At 39.2% G+C, this 27,985-nt stretch overlaps 1 protein-coding gene across 21 annotated transcripts in view; it reads right to left on the bottom strand.

The window, feature by feature from the left end:
* LOC148225349 (uncharacterized) overlaps window positions 1-27,985 on the bottom strand; it is a 100,735-nt gene that overhangs the window by 54,655 nt on the left and 18,095 nt on the right. For 3 of the 21 annotated variants that reach the window (XR_015806091.1, XR_015806093.1, XR_015806097.1), the window contains exon 1: window positions 5,048-5,291. The exons of the other annotated variants lie outside the window; for them this stretch is intronic. The gene's annotated coding sequence lies outside the window, so the exon portion shown is untranslated. Of the gene's footprint in view, window positions 1-5,047; window positions 5,292-27,985 lie in introns of those variants that run through there. 21 annotated transcript variants of the gene reach the window in all.

Below are 27,985 nucleotides of genomic sequence, written 5' to 3'. Positions count from 1 at the left end.
CCCTCAGCCCCTGACTCTTTCTCCTTCCCTCCCAGCCCCCTTAGAGCAGAATGACTGGCACTGGTGGCCTTTGCCTACTCACATGCTGCCCTAATGGGATACCCTAATCCAGCCTGATTTCATCCTGCTTCAGCTACACCACATAACCTACAGACCCCCCTCTGGGTCCATATAGCTCTGAGCTCTTCGCAGCACAGTGATGTGTTGAGGAAAAGGTACCAATGGCATTGCATAGAAAATCCCACTTCTCTCTTCTGCTGCTGGCTCCACCAGCAGTTTCTTTCTCTTTGGAGAGCAGAATCAAGGGGAAAAAGTATCAGAAGTGCAGCGGGGTGAGAAAGGAGCCTGTGCTTGAGGTGAGAGCACCCAGCAATTGGCACAGCCTGGTACTGCACGGGTGAAGATTGGCAGTGCTGCCACAGTGTCATTGTGTCAGCCAGGAGCAGGTAGCACCAGCGTTTAGGACATGGCTTATACCACCACTCTGGAAGCCACTCTGCTTCTAAAAAGGTAGACAACTTTGAAAAATGTCCTCTGGCTTTGCAGGCCAGTGTGAAGAGGGAAAAAAACCCTCCTCATTTTCCTGCTGCCACAGGCACCAATCACTCACCTCATCACTCTCACCGGGATTCTGTGTCAACCCTCTGTTGGATTTACAGGATTGCTCCGGCAGATCTTGCCTTGCTCCCTTCCTTTGCCTGCTGGGAGGAGGCATGTACCCACAAGTGGCCTGCCTGGCCCCATTCAAGGAGCACTGTGGGGACCCACATGATTGCCATGGCTCTTTGGCGAGGCTTAATTTACAGGGATAATCTCTTTTCTGACAACTGCAAGTTCACCCAAGGCTCTTAATGGATGTTTCCCCTGAATCATGACTACTGATAAACATTCTTCATTAAAGTACTAAATTAATCTCTGCTGAATATATGTGATGCAGCCTGAAGCCCACCTCAATCTCCATTAGCTGCATTGTTCTTGCAGCTGAGAGAAATAAGATTTATTTTGGTCAGTAAAGTGAACAAACACCACCTGTGAACCACTCAGGAAGCTGACCTGAGCTAGAAGGTGACATTTTTCTGTTCCTTTTTGACTATAACGAAGGATAATGGTGCATGGATTATTATGTTTCCAGAAAAGCTGCCTTTTTCAGTTGAAAATGAGGTTTTTATCAATTAAATACTCAGTGAATCAAAGACATGTAGACCATACATATGATAATTGAATTTAAAAATACTGAAAGGAGCTGTAAAGAATGGCACTGTAAATGACAGATAAGATTTTTTTTGTGGTTTGAGTGAACTGCCACTTTTGTTCTCATGCTCTGTATAGTGATCACAGACTGATTCAGCCTGCAAATATAAACAGCTCCTTTGCTTTCCAGGAAAGTCACAGGCTAAAGTAACTATTATACAGTGCCACTGTTTTATGGATAAACAGGTTAAGTCAGTTCTTTATCCTGTCAGTATGGAGCTCTGACAATCACTAAGTTCCATATTTTGAAGACATATGGAGAAACTCTTTCAAGTGAGCTGCATGGAACTTTCAAAACATAAGTAGAGCTCAACTGAAGACAATGATGGCTCTTTATTACATCTCTTTTTCACAGTAAATGCAACCCCTGGAAAGTTCAGAGCCTGTAGGAGTGCAGGCCTTTTCCATGTATGTTGCAAAGCATGTTTGTGCCAGCAAAGTCAAACAGTATGTACCAAGGGGACGATGCCTTCCCACTTCGTCCTTCAAGATGTGTCGTGCTGGATTTCCTGCATGTGGATCACAGTGAAAAGTATAGTCAAGAATTATGTACTAGAGCTTGCTATGTCCTCTGTCCTGGGACTGAGAGTGTCTGAGCCTTAACAGAGCTTAATGACTTTAGTGCCCATTAATCAGAAAGGGCTGAGAGTATTCAGAGAAGGGGGAGGAGGAGAACAGGAAGCAGAGAACAGATGAAATCACAAAAGATTCAGGCATGGATAGGATAGGATAGGATAGGATAGGATAGGATAGGATAGGATAGGATAGGATAGGATAGGATAGGATAGGATAGGATAGGATAGGATAGGATAGGATAGGATAGGATAGGATAGGATAAATCTTTAGTTTTTATGTCCCACACTCAGTCTCCTCTCTCACTGCCCGAGAACACAAGATGAAATCAAAGCCATATGGGGAGAACTGGGATGATCCCGTCGACTTGTGCTGATCCATGCAAGAAGTCAGATCAGAAGGGAATCACACGCAGTGATTCAGAACCTAGAGGATGGATAAACTTCATGTGAAGGAGAGGAGAGGAGAGGAGAGGAGAGGAGAGGAGAGGAGAGGAGAGGAGAGGAGAGGAGAGGAGAGGAGAGGAGAGGAGAGGAGAGGAGAGGAGAGGAGAGGAGAGGAGAGGAGAGGAGAGGAGAGGAGAGGAGAGGAGAGGAGAGGAGAGGAGAGGAGAGGAGAGGAGAGGAGAGGAGAGGAGAGGAGAGGAGAGGAGAGGAGAGGAGATACTTTAGGTCTGTTCAGGACTAACAAATCTTGTGAAGCAGATAAATTATAGACAGCAAAATTAATGCTTTAGTGATTATTGCTGTCAAAGGCACCTAACTCCTTCAGATTCCCTGGAAAATCCCTGTACTGCTGCATGTTGCACTGATGGAACTGAGTACAGGCTCTGACTAGTACAGGAAGAAATAGCTCCCACCATTTTCATGCTTTATCCATGGTTTCCATAGCAGATTTGGCAACATCTCAAAGCTTCCTCAGCCCTATACCTATTATCAGTTACGTTATGTTACAGTGCTGCATTTTAATTGCTGTTTTTTTCTGAGACAGAGGGAGCTGAATCTAAATATATCTCAAGCGCCAGCAGTGATATTTAGCACAGCTACTGTAATCAAGCATTCAGCCACCGCCAACAAATAAAACTCTCACTTGAGCAAATAGGTTCCCTGAATGTTTGACAAAATTTCTTTTTTTGTTATTTTAATACCATTAGGAGGTCTCAGTGTTCTTGATTGGCAGAGTGTGCATCTAAACTGCCAAGAAATTACCCATTTTTGATCACAGCTCTTTTCCTTTTCTGAATGCAGACACTAACAAAGCTCTAACAAAGATGCTTAGCTAGGAAGCCTTTTCTCCAGTAAGAGAAATGAAATATTGCTGAGTTAAAACCACTAATTATAGTTTATAATAACAATACTTCCTGGGGAAAAAAAATAAACTATACTTAACTGCTGTTTTTTTTCTTTAAACTAGGGGTTTGGCTACAGTCTGATGGCTAACTACTTGCAAAACTCTACTCAACTGGTACAGTCTAGCTGGCAGATTCCAGAGCAAAAAACTACACTTCTCCCACAGTACAGGCATATTTTTCTGTCAAACCATTTGCTTTGTAACTCAAGTGCAAAACGTAATGTATGCAATAGGAAGAAAAGTATTTGAATAAAGATCACTGAAAAAACCCTGAAGTACTTCCTTCATTTTAAATATTTTAGGAAGCTCTTGGAATTTTTGCAAGCCCATATGGGGTATTTTAGAAAGCGAAAAAAACACTAGGTAAAATGCTTAGGCTGTAGTAAACTTTGCAGTTGCAGAAATTTACACCCAGACTTCTGTTCTTCTATCCCAGTGCATGAGTTGCTGTTCTCTCCTGAAGTGTTTCCTGCAAGGCTTTCCACTGGGACAGGAAAGTTTTTCTCACCCCTTTTCCCCTCAGAAGATCAGAAGTCTGAACATTACTTGTATTTGAGCTCCAAGAGATGGAGCTTCTCTAGCAAAATTTTTCAATATTATCAGGTTTTATCTGTCAGGACTGAAAGAAGTGCTGGAAGCAGAGACACGCACACACAGAGATGCAACAACTGGGCTTTTCAACCCAGTGGGATTCAATGGGACAATAGATGGCATTGGACTACTGGTCTCTCGTGGGTCATTTTGCTAATTCATTCTGCTGACTTGCACCAAAGCTCAGGAGATCAAACAGAAAAGTATAAATGGCATTGAAAAGTCAGCCAGTGACCCAGGAGGCCATTTTCTTAATGAAAGCAATCTCTCTCATTGAAATGATAACTACATTAAGTGTGCAGGAAACATTGAGCCTGATCAGAGAAATGAAGGTGAGAATTTTTATTTACATTTCTTAAAAGTACCTTTTTTTCTTTTCCCCTGGGAAATAGTAATCCAAAATGGAGTACAAAAATAGAGTATTTGCCTGGTAAGGCACTCTTCAAAAATTCTGTCTTGTGATGACCCAAGGTTTAGCTCCTGCTATTCTTAACTCCTTGATCAGATCTTTGTTTTGTGTGTCTTGCCACTGAGATCAGTCAATAGAGAATGGGGCAAAGTCTGAGTGATCAGAGAGAGTCTGGAAACATGTTCTAAGTTATTCAGCATTTACTCCAAAATCTAAATGTGTCTATTGACATATGAGGAGACATGTCTTTGCAGCTTCCTAAAAGATGTCAAAATTGAAGGACTGGAACACAAATATTTTTAATCACCCTTATTATGTTATTTTAACAACTCAAAATAGAAGTATATAATCCTCTTCTGAGCACTTTGGTATTTCAAAATATTTTTAATCCATATATTTAAAACATTATATCCCAATGTATCCAATATAGTGCAGCATTAAAAAGCAAGATTTCAGCTGAGTACACTTTATTGGATGGGACAAAAAGGCATGCAATGTTTTTAACAAGTGGCAAAGTTAAGCCAATACAAATAAGTTGTGTTGCAGCTCCTACCCAAGATGAGGTACACTCTGAAGTCAGCTGCTGTAAAAAGTGAAAAATTTATCCCGGTGAGAAACAAAACGTTCAGTGCTAATCATAGGCATGCTCTCTGCTTAAAACAAGTGAGGATGCTGATTCTTGTTCTGTTTCTATGGAAAGCTCATACCTACAACTGCTGAAGTACAGATACAAAATAGCTGAGTTTCAAAAGGACAGATCATGAGATAACTGCAAACTGTTTAGTGTTTAATTCAGCAATCCTAGTCAAATTTGCAGAAAAAAAACAAAAATAGCAATGCCAGTGGCAATGCAAGTACAGTAACTTTTACTACCTGATTCAGAACTTTCAATCTGCATTCAAGATCAGGCAGAAATCTGACATCTCCTCTGGATCTAGAAGAAAGCTTCAAAGGCTAATGCCAAGGATCACATTCCTGAGTCTGCTTCTTTAAATGTTCAGTGAAGTCCCACGCCTCTACCCGTCTCTCACTTTCTCTTTACATCTCTTTCGTGTTGGTTTCTTCTCCTTATCTCAGACTCTGTTGAAAAGATGTGCCCCTCTGGCTGCAACACAAGACACGAGGGTTCAGAAAAGCTCCCATGTCCTGTGTTGTAGCCGGAGGTCTCACAATAGTTTAGAGCAAGCCCTCTGGTGTGCAGGTTCCTTTCGCAGGCAAAGCTCTTTCCTGCACTTTTGAATTCAACCTATTTGTCAATCTGTGAAAGAGAAGTGGAGAAGAATGGAAATCAGGTGCACAGATAACACTGTGTGCTATTGGTACTGTCAACACAGCAAATGGAAAAAGCACCCAAGTAGCTGCCAACCTGAGGCAGAAAAGCCAAGTTCTGACCTGGAATCTAAAGCTGCCATTTAGTTGACCTCAGCAAAAACACCAGCTCACAGCAGTTGGAATCAGCCCTACTGACTTTGCAGGATGATCTCCAGATCTTGATGGCTGAAAGCATTTCTTTGGCAACTTTGCCAGCACCTGTTCTTTCCATAGCAGATAAAGCTAAGCAAATAATTAGCAACTAATCATGTAAAAATAAATGCTGCCTTTTGTTTCTTGTTTGCAAATTGCCCTTACACGGATCACAACATTTCCAAATTTGTTACGCAGAATTATTTATGAATGCCTTCATAATTATTAATTCCAGGTCTGCAGATCACTCATAAGGAGTTGTGAACATTTGTAAATCACACTGTATTTCTTAATTATATAAGCCATGTAAAACTTATTCCTGATGAGGTTAGTCGTCTAATTAACTAACTGACACTGTGGATATGCAGCTCAAGAAACCACTTTTGGTTAACATCCAAACTTATGAATTTAAAAGGGCCATTGCTGAGAGCAGTTTCTGCTAATAAAGCTCCATACTAAATATCTACAGAAAACCGCCCCTTGAAATGGTTCAAAGAGTTAAATTGAAATTCACTTGTGAATCCAAGCGGATATTCACAGGACAGCATGTTTTTATACTGTTTGCTCAACTCAAGTCATAAATTAATGCTAATGAAAATATTCAGAGCTGTTGTTGAATTTCTTATGAGCACAGTATTTACTTCTATGTGTTCTTTTCCCTGTGGCCTTACATTTCGTTCCCAACTGAAATGGTTTGAAAAGCAGAGCTTGAAAATCCCATACTTTTCTACCTGTCTATCTACCTGTCTATCTATCTATCTATCTATCTATCTATCTATCTATCTATCTATGTGTCAATCCAGCACAATATATTGCTATGCATTATAATAAGGATCAGCACTTTGAAGCCAGGTGCACAAGACAAGATTATTGCTATCTCAGTTCAAAAAAATCTTTGGCGGATTTATTGTTTTTTTGTCTCTGACTCTCCACATATTACTTTTATGCTGTCACTATTTTTTTTTTGGTACTTTTGCTTTTCCAAACAAACTCAAGGAACCAGTCAAGAAAATGAAGTGTACTTAGCTGCTATTTTTATGAAGATGACCGACTGAATGCCTGTTCAGGCACTCTGTTGATAAGTACTCACATTAACAGAATTAAGCCAATTATATAAGCTGTTTGCTCTAAAATGTCAAACTTCTGTTCAAAAGATTTAATTTTTTTTAAGCTTCCCTATCTACTTCAAATAAAAGTATAAAAGTCACAGCTATCAGTTTGTTCATTTCCAGATTTATCTCGCATGGAATAAAGTACAGTTCAACTGGTCAGAACTCAGATTAGGCAAAGGACAAAGCTAGGAAGTAAAAGGTCTTTCCCTAGGAAGGCATCGAAAGGAATGCCATCAGTAGTTTTGACAGTAACACGTCTCTTAAGGTTGCCTAATGATGAGTGCAACAACAGTTTTTAGCTATTAGTCTGCAACTTGAAGAATCTCCAAATCTTTTATTGCATGTATTCTAAGATTTTTGCTATGAATTATATAGTTTATTTAGAAATTAGTTATTTCCAGCCACCTGCCTTTCATATCTCAGCTGCATAGTAAAAAAATACCCAACCACTTTTACATTCAGTGTGAAAAAAAAATCATGCTAACCAACCTCCATCTGTCTTACCAATTCCCTAAACTGTGCCTATATAGGCACTAAAAGGAAATCAAAACACGGAGTACTAGAAACTTGGGACCCAGAATTAATCTGCTTTTTACAGAAAAAGTATGTTCAGATAAAACGAAATGATTCATTCGATTCCATTTCTACAGCAAGGAAATTCAAGGTTAGAGCTGAAATTGCATCCTTAAAGATTTGCTGATGCCCTGTGGAAAAAGCATGAAAATATTTTGAGTTAGATTCTGCTTAATTATTCTGCACTTCCTCCTTTTGTGTCTCCTCGTTTTTGTTCACTGAAGGCATTTCTGAGAGAAGTTTGGCTGAGCCCACAAGGCTCTGTGGAAGGGTCTCATTGTCTGCTCTGTGCAACACCTCAGACAGGAAGCAGGATGTATTAACAAGCAACATGCTGTACACAGAGCATCCTTTTACCTGTTTTATACCACCAACAAGGATAAGTTGATTTATGGATAAATGGGAAGCCTGCTCATTCCTCAGGATTCATTTCTCTAGTCCGACAGTGCAATCATCTTTCACTCCACGGCTATAAACTTTGAGTCATGATGAATACTGATGGAATGGAGGCAGAGATTTGCAAATCACCTCTTGCATGCTGTTTCACCCCCCTCTTCCTCATTGTGAGAGGAGGTTGGAAGCTGCAGTGGCCTCTCAGCTAAGTTGGCTGGTGTAATCCTTACAGTGAGTCATTCAAGAATCATCACTGGCAGATATTATTAGCCAGTCATTATTTCTGTGGTTTGCATAAGGAGCAAGAGCATAATGTGCTCATATGACCTCGAAGGGGTGTCCAAGGGGTTCTTTCTCCAGGATGAGGAGATGCCATTCCATACCTGGTTGTCAAATCAAACCCCTAAACTGGAGGTCTGAGAGGAATTCTGACCTCTACCACCAAGCCCACACATAAAATTCAGTGGTGTGGCTGGATCCAAATTGAGAAGAGAATTATTTCCCAGTTTCAGAAACACATTACAGGAATACTGAAGCCATAGAATATGAATTTGAACTCAAGCCAGGGTGATTTTTCCTCATCTTCAAGCCATTAAATGTAAACTAGCACTTTCCTTTGGATCTGGATACTGTCTTCTCTGCCCATTACTACTATTAGTTAAGGGGGAAATTTCTTGCCACTGTTGGAATTTTTTTTTTCCCAGCCTCTATGCTTTGTAACAATTTTTGAGTTTGTGACAAATACCCTTTAGTTCTAATTAAATTTCACATCTCTTCCACACCAATTCACCCTTTTCTTTGGAGAGAACAGTTTTCCTGGGGCATGCTAAAAATTTTGGTCATTTTATAGAAAATAGATGTGAGCATGTGTTACAATTTACCTAACCACTGTGAATTAATTTGCTGTTTAAAGTGACACTGTACTAATTACATATCAGCACATTAATGCAGCTACAGACTGTAATAATTTCCCTTTGAATGAACGCTTCCAGCAACGTCCTCAAGAACTGTTTTGGAATTCAAGAAAGGAATAATCAATTCTCTTATGCTGCTACTTCAATATAAAGCAAAGAACTGGCTAACTTCATTTTTAAGTTATCTTTATTTATTAGTAGTAAAACGATTTTGACAAACTCTGCCCTTGCATGAACACAAACCCTTGTGGTATTCAATAGGTACCCATCACCTCAGGTGGAATTTGGCCCTCAGTGATCTTAAGAGCTCCATGAGCCTCATCTTCTTCTGATCTATATCCACAGGAGGTTTTCCCTCATTCCAGACTCCAAATTCTATAAGCATGCAGCCTGGGATAAGGCCTCTGTGGGTCGTGTAGCAGCTCTGCTTTGACATAGTCATACAGAAACATTTATCAGTAATGACTGTTAAACTTTAACTAGCATAATTTGAGAGAGCAAAAGAAAGGAATTTACTTCTAAATGTGGAAAGCTTTATATGATACTTTCTGAATTAAAGACCACAATTTAAAATAATCCTGTAAATTGAAAATCTATATCTGATGTGGCTGAAGAGGGACTTGTAAACCTAACTGTCTTAAATATAGATTTTAAATCAATATGAGTAGTTTTGGAGCATTACTCTTCAAGGATTTTGTGCCACTGCTGTTAAAGTATTATTAATTCATGCTCTTATCTTTTTCATTTCATAAAGTGTACGAGGGGTTTTTTTCTGCAAGTCTATTAATGTAGGAACTATAATCCATCTTTTTCTATTTTGGCTTGGTATTGTCTCTCCAGATCAAAGTTAGATTATAACACAGAGTGAATTTCATAAATTATTTTGAATGATTTTAGAGAAGAAGAAGGAAAGGAGAAAAAAATGCAGGTTAAAGTCAGAAACACATCACATATCACACAATTTACCAAGAAGCAGTCAAGGCTGCTTGAGATAATCTGATAAAGCTCAGCAATAAAAAGTTTGTTTAATTTCTAAAGATGGCAGATGTCATAAAAAAAGAGGCTGATGCAAAAATAAAGCCTCCAGAGTCTGGCAGTTCTGTTTGGATGTCAATAAAAGATAATGTAACCTGTCAAATTTGCAAGCATGTTCTATCCAACCATCATATTCTACCTTCACCACTCAAGCATTACCTTCCAAGAAACATCCGCATCTGCTTGATTATCCTAAAGTAATTCTGATGAAGAGAGCAGGCTGCAAATTAAAAGTGTCTTCCTCTGACTAGATTTCTCTGTCTCCCCCTCCCCACTTTTTAATCCTTCATTTTTTACAGTTCAGCTAATTTTTTCTTGAAAGGTTAAGGAGTTAGCAATTATTTCAATGGTTCTTGCAGCTTTAGGCTAAGTGTCTCATCTGCCCTTTATTTTAAGGAGCTTCCCTTCATTCTTCATACTCAATGTCTTTCAGTGAGCACCGAGATTACTCCAGAGTTGTAGTTACTGTGCCTGTTCCTAGCGGAGCATACAAACTGTGATATGGAGATGACCTGTCATGCTTCACACTCCACTGAGCTGGGGTTGCACCACCAGACAAAATTCTAAAAGCTAGTTCTTGTTTTATGCTGATTTAGACACATTCTCTCTTGGGAATTTTTTTTTAAATCCCTATATCCACTATGAATTCTCCCAACATTTTAATTTGTCTTCCATTAGTCAGCTTTCACTTTCTTTTACCATCAGTTCATACACTGTGACTTTGCAAAGTTTCAGAGATTGCTTAACTTTTTCCATTATATATGTTCAGTTCTGGAAGGACACCCAAAAAAGCACACAATCTCAACAAATTGAGCATTTATTTTGAGGCTTCTGCTGCCAGTCCTCATCAATGAACTGAGAAAGTTCCTATCATGTCCCCATGATATCTCCTCAAGTTGTTATGCTTGATAGATTCAATCACACTGGCCACAGTGCTTCTGGAGAATCAGTCCAAATTCTGCATCAATCTCCAAAGAAAGCCTGAAAGTCTAAAGCTCTGTTGCTTGTTTTCCAGCTGCACAGCAAACATGCATAAAATGTATGAATCAATCAAGACCACAGCTGTTTCAGGAGCTCAGAAGGATGGAGCACTGGGTCAAGGTGTAAATGCTCGTGCCATGATTCTCTGCCATCAGTTCCTAGCAACCCCACCCCTGTGCAAGCACTCCTTCCTTATGCAGAGCTAGTTTATGCTGTGAGGGGGCTGCAGTTCATTCTCTAGAAGCTTGGATAGCTTCTAGAAAGAAGAAAACTCATCTCCACAGACAAAACCAAAACTGAGTCAGACATTAATTCCAAAAGAAAAAGTGTGTTTTTCCTAAATCAGAGAAAAGAGAGTGGAAGCTGGCCTAGCACTTCCACTCAGCACAGAAAACTCAATTTCAGCACAGGACTGGCATCAGTTTGGGAGAAAGACCATCAGCCTCAAGGTCTGTCTTGTCAGGCAGTGCTGTCCTCCCACAGCCAGCACAGTCATGCTGGATAGCCACTGGCATATGCCTGCACATCCTGCAGTAGGGAAGCTGCAGCTGGCACGCTTAAGGCTCCTTTGCCTCCTTGTCCCTGCGTGGTAAGGATGCACAAGGAGACTGTCATTGTCATTATGACAGGCCATAATTTTTTTTCCACTTCTTATTCAGCTGTGATTTGAGCTGTTCTTTTCCCATAGAAATGAGCTTGTGTAACAGCATTCGTGTCCTGCTTGTGAGCACTTAACATCATCTTTTCACTGCTTTTTAGGTACCAATTTACAAAGCAGAGTTAGGCAGTTATTAAAACTGACCTAATTTATTAAATGAAATAGCACAAAGGGAAGGCATGTGGACTGATATGAAAGTTTCAACTAGTGGTACCTTTCATAGATACAGTGACCCTCAGTCCAGTGTCTCCACGGGCTGGAGACAGTGCCACTGAATGTTGCTTCCTGGAGAAGTGAGCAGCTATTGCAGGTGATTTGCATCTGGGAGCCCTGCCACTCCCTGGCTTATCTACAGTTATATGGAAAGTGTGGGCCAGAATTAACAGTGAAAACAAGATTTTAAAGGTGGAACTGAACAGGCATCTGCTGGTGTCCAGAGGGCACCAGAAAATAGGGCTGGACACAGCATGACTGGTGTGTCACACTGACACAGAAACGAGCCTCCCAGATTCCATCCCACACGCACAGCACTTGCCATGTAGCTCCTCCCAGCCAGCCTATGGAAAGCCTGCAACTTCAGCTTTGCAGAAACTAATTTCCATATATACTGTTAAGACACCATCAGTGTTGTCTGAGGTATGTAACTGAAACATGCTGGAGAATGGAGTGGATCTGATGATGGATTTAGAGATGATCTAAATTTGCCAGTCTGTAGGTGGATTAGTCCGCTGCCACTTCCTTCCAGTACTAAGAACTGACTATTGCATCCACAATTAAACACTCTGTATGAAGAAATTTTTCCCACAGCACAACTGACAGATATTTGAAATTAAATAATAATAATGTACAGTCCACTTGCTGTCTAATGTATGCGTGGGATTGAATAGTACTTTGCAATGCATTCCCTTCTTACTGAATTACTCTAACTGAATTAAAGTACTTAGTTGTCACTACGTCATTGAACTTTGATAGCTGGATGCATTCCAAAAGCTGGGACTCTGGGACTGCAGTTGCTTTTCTTGCAGAAATTCACAAATTAGGGGAAAAGAGAAGATTTATCAATTAAAAGGAAAAAAAAAAGGCTTATTCCATTTTCTAAGCTCTGCTTCATTCACCAGTCTAGAAAGTACAATTAGGATGTGAAGTATGTATCAGGTGGAAACACCTCACCCAGGTGGGGGTCTCTGTGGATGTGTTCCCAGTCTCTTCCCCTGCAGCAGTACAGCTACAGCCCTGGCTGAAGCTGTGTGTTTAGCTGTGTACCAATCGATACACACAAGAACAACACCCCCACTTGTAACTTTTGCAAAACCATGTGGATACCTGCTACTGAATTCAGTGCAACAGCCTCTCACACCCTCAGCTCATGTCCCTCTGTCTTCCATTAGTACCAGCTATGCTGAATTGTGCGGGAAAACACCAAACTATGGATTATAAAACTTTATACTAAATTATTGCACTATACAAATATACAACAAGATCCTACCTCCAGGGCACTTGATAACACTACTTTAGCTGCTGCTTAGTCAACTTAGACTGTAGCTGTGACTGTACTGAGTCATGCACTCAGGCACAGCCATTTACTAAAGCATCTACACTACAGTATTTGCTTTTGAATGGGTCCCACTGTACCATGCTAGTGAAGGAGCAAAGTCAGTAAGAAACTGCACTCACCAAGTCTGGTGCACAAGTCTGTCTGCACAGCACAGACTCCCTGGTCTTGTTGCATTTGCCTGGTAGTGAAGGAAGTAGGCAGACAGCCTGATGAAACCAGCTACCAGGGGAATCATCCTGCTGTGTTCTCTGTGTCTTCGATTACTCTTTAATTCGGGGAAAATTTTGTGCAAAGTCCTTCTGACTCTGAACAAGCATGTGTCCATTCGAGCACTTACGAACATGAAAGAACATAAAAGATTTTGTTACCATCCTGTTCACAGATGCCCTTCTGCTACCCAGCCTCTACAAAGAACAAATGCTTTCACTTAAGGAAGGAATAACACGCAGGGCATTTTTTGAAGTTCAGATTATTGAAGTACATTTTTTGAGCATTTCATATACTTCAATGACTATTCTCGCAGCTAACTGCAAAAGAAAAAGGACAGACGCCCAAAAATAGTAAGTAACTAGTCTGAGGTCACACACACTGTGGCTGCAGTGTCTGGCAAGGGTAAGATCAAAGCTTAAATATTCTGAAAACTAAACATGTCTGCTGTACAGGGGTGAGCCTGAAAGCACATTAGCTGGTACAGCTGAGGAACACCCTCCAGAGCATGTGCCCTCACAAGACCAGCACATCAGTGCACAGCTCTTGCAGCCTGTTCATACACATCCTCCACTGCCTGCCTCCAAGGCAGCCCCTGCAAGGACATGCAGGAGGAGGCAAAGCACATCACCCTTGCACCTACTCTGGACACAACCCCTCCAAAGGGCTCTCCATATACCCAAGACACTGGACTTCAATATGATTTAATGCTTTCCCCATTTCCCCAGGGGCAAAGGTGCTTTAGGAAAACCACAAATTTTGGGCAACTTTGGGGGCATCATGTTCAACACTGGAAATGAAATGAAGTGATAACAGAACAGAAGGTTCCCACAGATAGCTGCAGGGGTGAAAACGGGAAGAGGAAAACAGAAAACAAAAGATTCAAGCATCTATACATTCCTTACAGGAATCATTTGGTAGTATAGCCTTTGGTTACTCCAGATGCCATTAGCCAACGTTGTGCATAAAAAGCAGCATACAAAAAGTACTTTGGCTGGATTTTGTATTTAATTAAAATGCCTTAGATTGATCAGTAAAATGCATTTACACAGAGTGCATGTGCCATCTGGGTAAAGTGTCTCTAAGTAAATCTAGATTAGAGCTTGTGGCCTGATTTTAATTCAAGTGAATAGTCTATAAATTAACTGAAATACAGTAAATGGTGACTAGACCGTGCTAAGGATACTTGGTGCAGTGTGGGTTGAGCTTCAGAGAAGATGTTGTCCAGTGATAGCAAACACATTTGAACTGAATGCCAAGGGACAGCAGGGAAGCTTTTGGTGGGACAAAACATAAACTTGGAGCTCTGAAAAGTTTCTAAAGTCAGTCAGGTGAGAGGAGAAGGTTTAAAGGTGTGCACATATGATAGACAGTGAGAGTCACTGTTTTCAGTGAGATGTTTACAGCAGTCTGGACTCTGTGTGTGGGAGGGGGGAAGCAGCACTAGAGGACCAGTGCAGGCTGTGGTTCGTATGGTACAGGAGGGGAATGTGGTGCTGAGAGCTGATCCCTGTGATGGAGCTGGTGGTGATCTACACTGGCTTCGTTTTTGCCAGCAATCCAGTGGTAAAATCCACTGAGCACCAACCTCCTGTGAGCTTCAGCAAAAGAATATGTGCTTAAATTATCTTTGAGGATTTATGTATCAAAGGGCATTACTGCTGTCACTTGTCAATCCACCCAGAGAATTCTTAATCTTCAGCTTGGGAAATACTGATTAACAGAGGTGGGAGGAAGTGGAAGTCTGGAAAAAAAAAAAAAAAAACCAAAAAACAACAAAAACCAAAGAAAAAAAGGAGAAGGGGAATACTAGTATTCAGTAAATTAATTTTCTGAGATTCTTAAGGAGAAGTTTATTTCTCCTTAAGAGGCCACAGACAGGTAGAATTAGCCCCTGCAGATGTTTTAGTGTTCAGACAGACAGATCACCTTTCTAGTCCTGCATAAAATAATGCAGGTAAAAGAGAAATTAACTATTGAATAAAAACCTTTTCTGGTGTTCAAGTATACAAAGATTTTTCTTCTTGTAAATACTGGTTTTGTAGCTCAAATCTAGGTTAAAAAAAAAGCAATCTCTATCACTCCAAATTATGCTCGTTTACAAAACATAGACAGAGAACATGCTCTACAACAAATCTCTGTGTCTTGTTATAAGCAAGGAGGCATCAAAATCCATAGTAACAGCATTTATAAGAGAAAGATCAATATGGCATCTGGTATTTCAAAGGCAGAAAATGATTCTATTAAATTTCTACTGGTAGAAAATGCACTAACAAAATATCTAAAACCCATGGTGGGTTTTAGCCTCTCACACTGTGTCACTGGATAAATCATAGGGAAACCATCACAAAATTATTTGTAAAAGATGCACTAAGATCTGTTTTATCTGCTTCAGCTCTCCAAGAGAAAATTGTGGCTCAAGACATCACTGACATTCTCCAATGTGCATCTTATCAGAGCATCTCTGTTGTTACTGGGATGTGGGGGTAAAGCTTAAGATTTGGAGTTTTTTGCCTTAGGTGACACTGTTCTAATATTGTCTGTGTGTGTGTGTGTAACTAATATTGTTGTGCTGCTGGAAAAACAATAAAAATAGTAACAAAGAGTGAAATACTCTGATTTTGATTCCCATTTTAGACACATAAAAGCAAAACCTAAGAATGTCTACAGGGTGTTAGACCAAAGGTCTGTCCACTCCAACAGAGCATCCTGTTTTTACAGAATTGACATTAAGAGATGTCTGAGCACAGTTTTTGCTCCTGGGACTGTTGACAATCTCTTGTTTTGGTGTTTCAGTTAAAAAAACTCCACAAAGTATGGTCGTAAGTGGATGATTATGGACTCATAAGAACAGGACAACCATAAGTGAAACTTGCTAATAAGCTCTCTGCCTTCGATGATTTTTAGCTCAGGACCTTATTTCACTGAATGCGGGCTTCAAATATTTTGCAGCGCTCAGTGGATTTATTTTCATGAGCTTCAGTCATCCCTTGTAAATTTTTAGAATCTCCCATGTCCTTTGGCGAGGACTTTCACAAGTGATCTACCTGTCATGGGAAGAAGGGAATGAGACAGCCCTAGCCAGTGGGAAGTTACAGTGTCAGCCCACCGGCTGTCAGTGTTGTCATGTACTCTGCTGGGGACTCATAAGGGGATCTGCAGAACAAAATAGTTTTGAAGTGTGCTGATGAAGTAGATGTTGGTGGTTATTTGCAGAGGGCAGTCCCTCAGCATGGGAGACCTCAGAGGAGAAAGCATGAAAGAGGCTGCTTAGGTGGCACACAGGAAGGACCAAACTAATGGATTTCCTGGAGGGAGATGGTACTCATGGCAGCCTCAGACTTTCCCAGAATGGAGGGTTCTGGGAATAAAGTACCGAAGAAGAGCTCAGAAGAGTAATATAGAGTCAGACTCTATTTAAAATACAAGACAAGACAGATAGCACTAGGCTGGAAAGAAGTCTAGAAAGGTGCATCTTTATTCCTTAACCTTTATATAAGTGGTCAATCATACAGCTCCTTGATTCTTCATGTGAAATGACTTCATCAGAGAGGAAACTAGACTAAAATACCTGCTCCCCTTTTTCCCTTGGAACCTGTATGAAGGCCCATTTTGATGCAATTAACTGACCCTTTTTACAGTCCTATATAAATACAGCTATTCACGAGACCAGTAAATAGTTTCAGCTTAGATAACAATCAGTGCTGAAGATGGTGACATTAAATCGAGCTAGAGACTGGATTTTCAGATGCATCTGAGACAAAAGAATAGCAACTGGTACAGGGCCTTAGGAATTTGTACATTAGTAGTAATTAATACCAGTCATTAACCTGGGAGCTACAAGGACTCATGGTGTCTGAAGGCCTCCAGTGGTTGCTAATAAATCCAGGCTTTTATAAAAGGAACACAGCAGTTATGGATAAAAGCAGTAGGATGGATGTGACAACCAGCAATTTTAACTTATCACCTTGTAGCTTTATTTTTGAAAGCTTTTACTTCCCACTGATTGCAGGCTTCCAATTTTGTGTTGTCATGTAATAAATTACAAAAATTATCTTTTTTTTTTTTTTTGGCATAGTTCTTTATAGACAAAGTGTAGAAAAAGCTTTTTTTAACAAAATTATTCAAGTATTGCTGCCATGGTGATTATAAGAAGAAATAAGTACCAAAAAGTAGCCTAGAAATCTAGATAAAAATTCAGAATTCTCAGAAGCCAGGGTGTTTTTATTTAGTCTTTTCTAACAGGAGGTTTTTGTTGTGTGTATGAGGGGGATGGGGGTCATTTTGAAAAGCAGATCTTTAACCCTTTTCCTAAAAGTGGAAGACTGCCTAACTTAATGATATGTCTGAAGGAGATCTAAAGGATATCATAGCAGGGAAATGAACATCCTCCTCTCCTCAGGGATGTGAAGAAGAAGGCATCATCATCCCTGTGGTGGCTGTAAGGGTGGCACTACTGTGCTGATCATTTAAAAGCTGTCCCTTTTGATCAGGAACTGCCCTATTTAGCACTAGGGTAGTCTTGATTTAACAGTTATTAACATTCACTGCCACATTTACTGCTCACTGAAGTCATATTCTAAATAAGTATTCTAGACCAAAAGGTCTACTTGTCTTCTTTGCTGACAGTGCATATGCCTTGATCATAACCATCACAAAATGTCAGTAATGGGTGCAAAGAGAAATTGTGAAGCTAGTAAATATGTTTTCAATATTTAACTAATTATCTCCTATGCATTACCCACAAGAAGAGGACAAAGGTGCTTTGGGTTAATTAGAGACCTAAAAGCACAAAGACATTAAATAAAAAGCTTTACTCAGACCTGCAACTTTTCTAGAGCAGATGTAAAACCAGGTGCTGTAAGCATCTGACTAAAAGATAAAGTCTTTGCATCAGAAAAGGGTACTGAAATTAAAGATGCAAAGCTTTTGCTATTAATGTCCCCCTATGTCTGGCTTGAGAAGGGAGTCCAGGGACTGACAGCTCAACAGATTTCTTCCAGGCACACAGAACTGGTCAATTCAAACTGCTCTGTTCCCTCTCATGTGCAGCATTTGAGATAGGTCACATTTTACAGTCACTGACATTAAACTATTTCATAGTGATCCATGTGCTAAAAGTTATAATACATTACTCAGAATATTTTAATCACCTAAAGTTCCAGGACCTCAAAGCACATGTTAATTAATGCTTATTTTAATTAGCTCTGCCTCAGAGAGAGGAAGAAGACAAAACTGTGCAGCCTTATTAGCACTACACTCCAGATATGCAATTAAATCCAGAACACACAATATCATAAGCATAAGGACTTAAAGTAGTGGAATATTGGTCACCACCACAGCAGCCTCCCACTGTTACAACTTTCTTTTTCCTTAACATCATACTTCTTTCTTCCTGTTTCCACCAGGGAAAAGGCAGAAGAGTTCTGCTCCTCATGGGCCAAACTCAGCTCGCTTCTTGCTGTAACAACATCATCTTTTGTGGAATTATTCTGTATTCCATTGTACTCAGAAGAATAAACTATTATTATGAGGAAAAATCTTTTTGGCTACCAGCCACAGTGTATCTGTCTGCAGGCACAGAAACCTCTGTTTTCCTGCCTTCAAGCATTTTGCCTCTTTCACTGTCCAAGAATCACCGAAGATGATTTATTTTAAATTTCACAGCTGCTGGATTCTGAAAGGGAAAAAATGGGTTCTTCTTATTTTCTGTCTCTTCACGATAAATTAACTGTGGGCTGAATAGGCAAGTCATTGTGCAAAGGTCATCCAGCCAGTCAGTGGAAAAGCATCAATACAACACCCAGTAGTACCAATCTCCAGCCTCCTACCCTTGCCAAATGACCACGCTAGGAAATACCAATCACTGTTATTCAAGCATCTTATGTGCATTAAAGACACTAAAGACAAACAAAACTCCAATAAACTGACATTCCTGTTGACTCCAAGATTTTTAGGATAAGATCTTCAGAGCCTAATTACAATACTGGGAAAAAATTATCTAGTTCTGTACTGGTACTATTGTATATCATTAGTTTTCAACCTTGTTGTGCTTGCAGCTCCTTAAAATTTACTCGATAGACTTGATTTTCTTAGCAAAGAACTAGACACACTCTAAGAGTGGTTCTCACACTCTCAGATAGGTATGGGTCATGCACTGGAAACATCTGCTAAAGGGAAGGAAATTATATTCATGTATTCATTCTCAAAACCTTGCCAGTAAATAAATACAGCAAAGTTTTGTTTTTCTTATTTCACAGTAATTAACAATATTTTTTTCTTTAAATTGCAATAAATCCCCTCAATTTCACTCCTCCTGCTCCACTCCATGGAATTTCTCCAAATAAATAATGAAGTTTAATAGTTATGCTTGCAGAAATTGCTATTACTTTATCAATGCATGAGCCAACAAAAGAATTTCTCATGCATCTGCACAAAAGAGAAGGAACTGAACAGCTTTCAAGAAATGTGCTATATTTCAATATGTCCTGGTGACATGCAGAAGTATATTGACAATTCTGAAAGGAGCAGAGATGGAAGAATGGGTGGAGAGGGAAATTTTGTACATTCGTGCTTCTTTGTAACTAATTCATCAATATTAGAACAAATAATGCTGCCTTGCTCCAGAAACAATTCTTGGCCAATAAATTTTGCATCCAATCCTAAAACATCATTTAAGTAATTTCTAAAAGGCAAACCAATGTTTATATTTTAGTATCTTCTGCACTTAAATGCAATATTTCACTTTATTATTTCCTTATTTGCATTTGCTCTTATTTTGATTTACAATATTCTAATTTATTTTGCAATTTTAACCAATTTTGGGATATATTTGAAGTGTTTTATGAATTTTGATAGCTTTGTTAACACAACATGACAGCATATTTAGTGGCTTGTTGCAGGTTTCCATCTACTCCTCAGCATCAAACTGTAGAGATATTAATGTATGCCCAAATTAGACCAAAGCAGCAAGTGAGTTTAGACTGGTTTAACCTTCTCCAAAGTTTTAGAGGAGCTCATTAATGTTGCTCTGCACAGCATCTATAGGCTTATAATGAAGACATTATGCAATATTGCTTTGATACTTTCTTGCCAAACTCCCAACACCTTGCAAGCAATTGACTTTTTATCCCCTGTTTTTCTTACAGTTTTCAGGTTTTTTCATCACAATTCTTAACTTTGACTCCTCTTGTAAAGGTTCCTGAAGTCCTCCTTATATTTTACGGGTTTATTAGGATCAAGAAGAAAGGGGAAAAACAAAAGGCCAGGGTGTCACTACCCTTATTCATACCTATGAATAATGTTTTGCTTCATAAATAATGCACTGAACTCCCAGTACAGGGTACAGGTGTTAGCTTGCCAGAGTTTAGCCTCATATGGATATAAGTAATATATTCATTAATATTTGGGGATTGGGAGAAAAATACTTGCTTTTCATTTGAACTTGAAAATAACAAAAGTCAACCAAAATTTTATGAAAACTGCTTACAATGAAAAAATACACAGTTACATTAGTGCTTCAGTAGCTGAACTCCAGCCTCAGGACTTAGCTTGAGACAAAATCTCACCTCAAAGTGCCTTGAATTTGGACAGATGCAAAGCTTAACAGGTTCGTGGAGACATCTTTAAATAGAGCTTGACAGAGTGTTCAGTTTACTGGGGGCAAATGTTACAGACAAATTTCATTGAAAACCTACTTCATTTTTTTGTCCAGCTTCTTCTATCTCGTTAATGCATATCCATGTACAAACTGTGAAAGCCTAGCGAAGATTTTAAAGAGAAAATCCAAGAGAAAACAAAACAAAACAAACAGGTTCAATTCCCTCCACAGAGCATTTGCAGAAAGATACCAGACTAGATACTTTTAAGTTAGAGAAGAACAGGTGAATGGACACAAAGACTGACTTTCCACAGAAAGCTGACAGTTGTTTTGGAAATATAGAAAGAAAAAGTAATTCTTTTTCCTCTCTGACCCCAGTTTCTTTCTTCTTTTTAATCCTCAAGGAATTAACTTTTTTTTAACCATGAACCCAAGTGCATTGGGGTAACTTAATTTGAATAAATTAAGCAACAGCTGTTCCTTTTAGAATTCCAGTTGTAAAAATTTATTAATTAACTCTTAAATATTTTATGATTAAATATACTTCCTGAATGTGTGCCCGCTAGAAAGAAAAATGCTGGACCCACTTTTTTAGCTGTCTACATTCTGGTGGTAAAGCCAGAAGTGGAAAGCAAATGGAACATGGCAGATGGGTATTCTGCTGCTGCAAAAAAGTCTCTCGAGCTGTAAAAGGTAAATGCAGTCCAGATTCCATAAACTACACTTCAGGCAAGATGACTAATAGGAATAATCACGAAATCAGAAATATAAAGGAAAATATAACTTCCTGCAATAAAATGAGAAAGACATTCAAAGACACAGACAAACTAGGAGGTTGAGTTTGCAACACCTTGTGGTAATGAGCAGTGATCAAGATTACAAAGAAGAGATTAATGCCTTCTTTCAAGTATGGCAGTTGATCTAATAAAAGATAGTATCTCCTCTAAAACCTTGCCTCTCAGATTTTTAATCAATTCCGATTAGAAAAAATAGGGCTATTTCACTTTTTTCATTGGAGATTTTAAAGAGCTTTACAAAGAGGTTTCCAGGTATCACTGGGATTCTTGATGCGTGAAGTACATGGATTACATCCCCAGAGACAGTCCTTGGTGCTCTGACACTCCGTGTCCTGATTTAGACCCTGATGTGCCATTAGATGGGGACTGTCAGGTGCCTCAGCACGGAACTGCTGAGGAAGGCCCATCTGATCAAGCTGGCTGAGCAATGCTGCTGGAAATGGAGGTATCCTTCTCTTTTCCCCCTTCCCACAGGGATGCTATCCTGACCTGGGACTTCCACTATTCACCATTATGTACCATCTCCTGAAGATGGATGCTTAAGCCACCCCTTACTCACAAAATACAGATGACATTCTCTCCAAACATCATGGAGCCCTCACTTGGAGTATCAAATTCCAGCTTCAAATGCTTTAAATATCTGAAAACATTTGGCCCCTTCTCCTCTATCTCTTGGTACAGTTCATTCAATCTCCTCCTGCCATCCCCAATCCAATGAACATTTAATCACTTCATAGAAATTGGAACAGCTTGAAACAAGGGAAGGACAATCTTGACTCCCTGTCCCATCATCCTTTCTCAAAGCTTACTCTGAGCCTGTTGTTTAAGGTGGTTCCCCAGAGAGGCAGAAAATGCAAATTCATACCTACTTAGGCAGAGGTGGGACTTAAAGTGGGAAGAAGCAGGACCTCCCAGCTGCTGGATGAATGCCACTAGGCCAGAACTGAGTGTGTCAGCACCATAAAGTTGAATCTTGCATCCATTTCTAAGCTTGAAATCCTGACAGGTCTGAGGTACAAGACATGCTGAAGTGCTTAGCAGTCTCCAGGCTGGAGACACACTGGGCAGGTCGAGGAGCAGGATATAAGGAACATGAGGAACATCTTAACATTAGATCTCTAGACAATACCTGATATCCAGAGACAAGTAGTTCTGCCCACATGTGATTCCAAGACCTCTATATTTTCTTACCTTGGAAATAAATACCTTCACACTTTAGGAATGCCCTAGCACCACCACTGTTCAAATCTAGAACACAGAGCAGCAGACTATGAACAGAAGAGACATCTATGGTACAGTAATTCCAGCTTTTTTAATTAATAAAAAACCTGCTCAATAAGAGCATGGATACTGTGGAAAGAGAGAGAAGCCTGACAATGGCATGAAGGTGTGCTAGGATCAAGAAAATGTGGGCTAAGTTCTGCATACCTGGGGTCAAACTTTCCAAGCTGTCCCAGTTACGTTCTGTTTTTTTTCATATGGCAGTTCCATATGTGCATGTTACCTGTGCAGCTCAGCACAGCTGGGCATGAGTTCATTTGAATCCATTCCCATTCAAACTGCAGGCACAAACCCTGTGAAGACCATGAATTGCACCCTAGATTTTGCACAAATCTCTCTATGTGAGTTATCTTACATTCACGCAAAAGAAGGCTTTTAATATCCTTTGCCACAGCTACCAAAATTTCATGGGTGTATGAGACGAACACATTTCATGACCCTGTAACTAATTATTGTGCCATTACTACCCTTGGTGCTTCCTGCATTTGCTGAGCTCAGACTAAACTTACATACTTCTCTTCACATGATTTCAGACTGAGTATGACTTTCATATCCATTTTCATTTAACTCTGATCTTTTCCTTTTATGAAATTCTGAGCTGGTTTTCATAGAAATCTTATCTGAAATCAAAGCTCTGTTTCTCTGTAATGCTTTGGGATAAGGCCTTATCTCATGCCATTATTAAAAACGGAAAGCTTTTTTATTCAGGTATATTTTTGACCTCTGCTCTTCTCTATTTAGAACAAAATCTACAGCATCACGACCAAGAATAGAAGCAGCATCATTCAGTTCCCAATGCTATACCTTAACAGCTAGATGATGCTTCCTGTGAATATAAAATTTCATTTAAATGCAAAATCTCATTATGTTTGCTTACACTAACGATGTGTTAATATTCTTTTATATCCTGCCTTTCCTTGACCTTCCTAGTCCTCCAGGGCTTAGCAGATTTTCAAGGTCCATTACAAAAGTGGAAGAAGGTTTATGTGACTACTTGTCACTCAGCCTGTATGTTAAAGGTTCCCATAAAACAGTTGGGGACATTTATTACACCATAGTCAGCACTGTTTGAACAAAGCACTCCATGACTCTATGCGAACAAAATTTCTGACAATGCAGATATTTTAGGAAACAAGCAGAAATATTTCGAGGCCATTACCACCAGCCAGGTACTCATATTATCCAAGAGTTCAGCATTTTCAATATGTGATGAAAGGTCCAAAATTACTTTTTTTGCAACCACATGTATAGAAAGGGATGCATTCCACTTAAACAGAGGACACTGTATCTGTATAAAGTAGTGTTGAGACAGCCTCAATCCCAGCCCACAATAATTACAGTAAAAGAAAAACAACATGTGGTTCTCAAGATACAGTTACCAGGTAAGAGGATAAAGAGTTATTGTTAGTATATAGTGCTCTGCCAAGAAGTTACAACTAACAAGAAATTAAGAAATAGGTAGAATTTAATAAAAGGCTCAATAAAAGTGGCTATATTGAGCATCAATCTATTGAAAAAGCTTTTGACAGTAAAACTATGACTTACTTGTGACTCTGGATTATTATGTAGGTTGTGATGTTGCTTTCTGACTGCAGAAGGAAGGCAGAAGAAACATTCTATGTTCTACAAAAGGGTTCTATTTAAAAATTTTGTCAACCAAAAATGGAGTATATGAGGAAGAGCAACTGTAGTAAGTCTCATTATCTTCTGAAAAATCAAGCCATCTCAGACAATGTATTTGTCCATGTCATATGTTCGTGTTCTTTTGATCAGCAGTAACATTAGCCAGCTAAGCTCCAGATTTTGAACAGCACTTTAGTACCCAGTTTTTTGTTGAGTTGGCAAACAGTCACAGTGAATTAAGTACTCACTGCACTGAGAGATGGTCAAAATTGGAATTTCTGTTCTGCAGGAAACTCTGACCCTTCAAAATTTGATGATGCTCTAAATCTGAAAGAATGTCACTACTTCAGAATTTCCCATTACACAAATGGCTTGAAGAAAAGAGATTCCGGAATCTACAATAAAAGCATTTTAGCAATGACAAAATAATTTATTTTTATATGATTCATGGTTTTAGTTTGATACGGTAAAAAGCTTTGCATCAATTGTATCCAAATGCTGTCTAAACAATTTAGATTACATTTGACGTCATCACAGTAACACGGTTAACATTAATATATAATGTAAAAGGACAAAATAAAGCACTGGAATTACTAAACAAGAAGATTTTTATGGAACTGAAACAATTATTTCTGACAGTTCTCCATGGATATCTCCACTGTATCTGTTATAAAATTTTTACATATGACTACCCTTCATTCACTGGTAATAAACAGAACAATCCTCCCTTTTCCTGCCCCAAAACAACTCGATTGAAAAATGTTATTAGCTCTGGCCTTTCTGAAGTGAGTGGGAGTTCTGGCATTGACATCAATTAAATCAGAACTTTCTTTACTCATTTCAGAAGGACTACTTGTGTACTTGAAAACATGCAAGCATAAATCCTGTATTGATTTGGAACCTTAACAACAAAACTTCAAAGAAAATGATCCTATCTAAATCCCAGCTGACAGCATAGAGCAAGACTCTTAAACATAGTGCATAGGCTCTCAAAAAAGCAAAAGCATTGTCTAGCCAGATTCTGAGACCATTTTCCATTAATTTACATCATCAGGAACAACATCAAAAATAGATTATTTCAACATCAGTATGACCAGTCCACCAATTTTAAAGCATCTTCAACCACAGGAAAAGAGCAACACTATTTTTATCAAACATTTAGAAAGAAATCATTACTGTTACTGCATTATTAAAATCTGCATACTTATAAATAAGGTAGTGATTTCCAACATGAAGAAGATACTGTTCTCAACAGTCAATATAATAAAACTAAACAATGTAGTAAGATAAACAAGAAGAGAATTCACCAAATGTGGGAAAATACGCCTCAGGCACCATCTATTATGTGCACATCTGCCCACAGAGCAGATTGCTATCATCTAGCGTTATCAAAAGGCTCTATGTATTTCGCAGGAAACAAGCACAAACACTCTCAATAAATCATGGTGCTAAATATATGTTCCTCTGTCAGTAAGACATTGTCTTCCATCTTGGTTATGCCTGAGAGAAAATGTTTCTTTTTTTTTTTTTTTTTTTTTGTGAGTTCAGATTAAAAAAAAGAGTTGATTCTCCTCTACCCTCCTGCGTAATCCCTTGAGCAAGTGCTTTACTGCAGACTTGAAAAGCCCTGTGGGGCCTTTTTGTCATGGTACAGGCAGGGCTTCATTGCCAAGCCCATCTACATTGTCTGCCACTTTTCTGATGGTACCTAGGAGACAAATTTCTTTGGGTGCCCACTGGCCTGGATATAAACATGAAGCTAAAGATACTTGCATCATTTTTGGCCAGTATAGTCTGAAGAACACCCCACTGCTGCAGTTGATGAAAGACTAACAACCCTCTTCCTCTACCTCCAAAATCAGCTGCTGCAAAGTAAAAGGAATCTTAATTTCCAACAATAGAGAAGCATATTTAAGAGAAGGTACACAACAATATTTCAAGCATGAATCATGCAACACAAATTATTGCAAAATGGGCTTGAAATTTTCAGAATTATCACTTAAAAGCCTCTTTGTTTTCTTTAAATGAATATTTATTTTTGGTACATTAACTCAGTATTTTTGGTATCAGTAGGTGGAATGCATACTTTAACCTAAACTTCATAAAAATATTAGCCAGAACTTTGCAACTGCATTCACCCAAACAGATGACTTATTAAACAGATGCAGTAATTTATACTGCAGTATAACCTTCCTTAGTTTCCAAAATAAATTTGCAAAGGGAGTGGATTACTCTGAGGATAATTAATGTGATAGGGAGGGTTTTTTTAATCTCAATGTCATCATTGACACTGACTAAATTAAGTAACCTGTTATGTTAAGTAACCTGGCGTACCAAATGGAATTTGAACCCTTCTTCCAGGTACAGCAATATAGTAGGAAACAAAACTGTGCCACGAAACAGACTACCCAAAGAAAATAGTTCTGCCAACCCTATTAAAACTGGTCAGAATGACTGAACTGTGTTCCCCCAGCAAATACACCACAGAGATGGAGAATGAGCAGTGATCTCCCAAGTACCAAGGGCTTTAGTACAAGACCCAGCCATTACTATGGAAGAACCTGCATGAACTCCACTGGATCTCTATTAGAACTATGGCAGCCAGAAACAAGACAAAACAGAGATGGGGAGCAAGTAGGCATCCACTGAAATGTGAGGCTAAGGACCACCTCTTTGTGTTGACAAATTTGATGCACCATTTTGACAATGCAATCCCACTGAGGTTCTCTAATCCCCATTTAAGTATTGTTGGATATTGTTAGTGAATTCTCCACATTTTAAATGTTCAAGGAATGCTCAAGCACCTTGCTCTATCAATGCAAATTTTAACCTATGTTTATTAATTATGCCTATCGACAGCAAAAGCATGTGAGGTGTTTAACAGTGATGAGAATTAATGGCCTGGTAAAATGTGTGAAAGGTTCACTAGGAACCTGTGGCTAATGGCCAGAAGTCAACATTACCACAAGCATAAAACTAGAGTAACTGCAAGAATAATTCCAGGCCAATTAAGGTTCAGTAAACATTCAGCATCTGTGGGTTCCTTATGGTTTGTATTAAGCCAGAATGAAAGGTTTATGCACATAATTCTGTTCCCTTTTTTTCTTTATGCTTAAAATAAGAAGTGCTTCCCTAAAGGTCTCCCAAGGTCTGAATCTTTCACTGCATTTAATCACTTTTGTTGTCTTTCCTTCTTCTTTGCAGCAATTTTGCCTGAGTACTCCTGGGACTGGTGTTGCATTACAGATTCATCAATGATTTGCTGCTTACTCTACATTATCCCACAAGTGCTGAGGCAAACAGTTCCTTGCCAGGATCAAATGATCCTCTATATTCGCCTGCAGTTTAAAATCTTGTTAATGTTGACACTTCTGACGAAAGCTGCACATTGACACTGGAATGTGTGAAACCTCCAGGCTTTGGTGACTGCCACATAAACAGGTACCTAGGGCACAAAATTTTTTCTAGGTCCTCTATTTGCCCATAGGGACATAATCAACTTAGGCAACATCTTTACCAGAAACAACGTCAAATAGCTAGCAGCTAACACAGCTAAGCCTGTCTGTCTGGAGGTGATGCTGCAGATGGGTGACAGAGCGACTGCTTGCTATCCTATGT

The sequence above is a fragment of the Sturnus vulgaris genome, chromosome 1 (genome assembly GCF_052056855.1).
Source record: "Sturnus vulgaris isolate bStuVul1 chromosome 1, bStuVul1.hap1, whole genome shotgun sequence".
Lineage (NCBI taxonomy): Eukaryota > Metazoa > Chordata > Aves > Passeriformes > Sturnidae > Sturnus > Sturnus vulgaris.
This window is presented reverse-complemented; position numbering and strand designations above follow the sequence as displayed.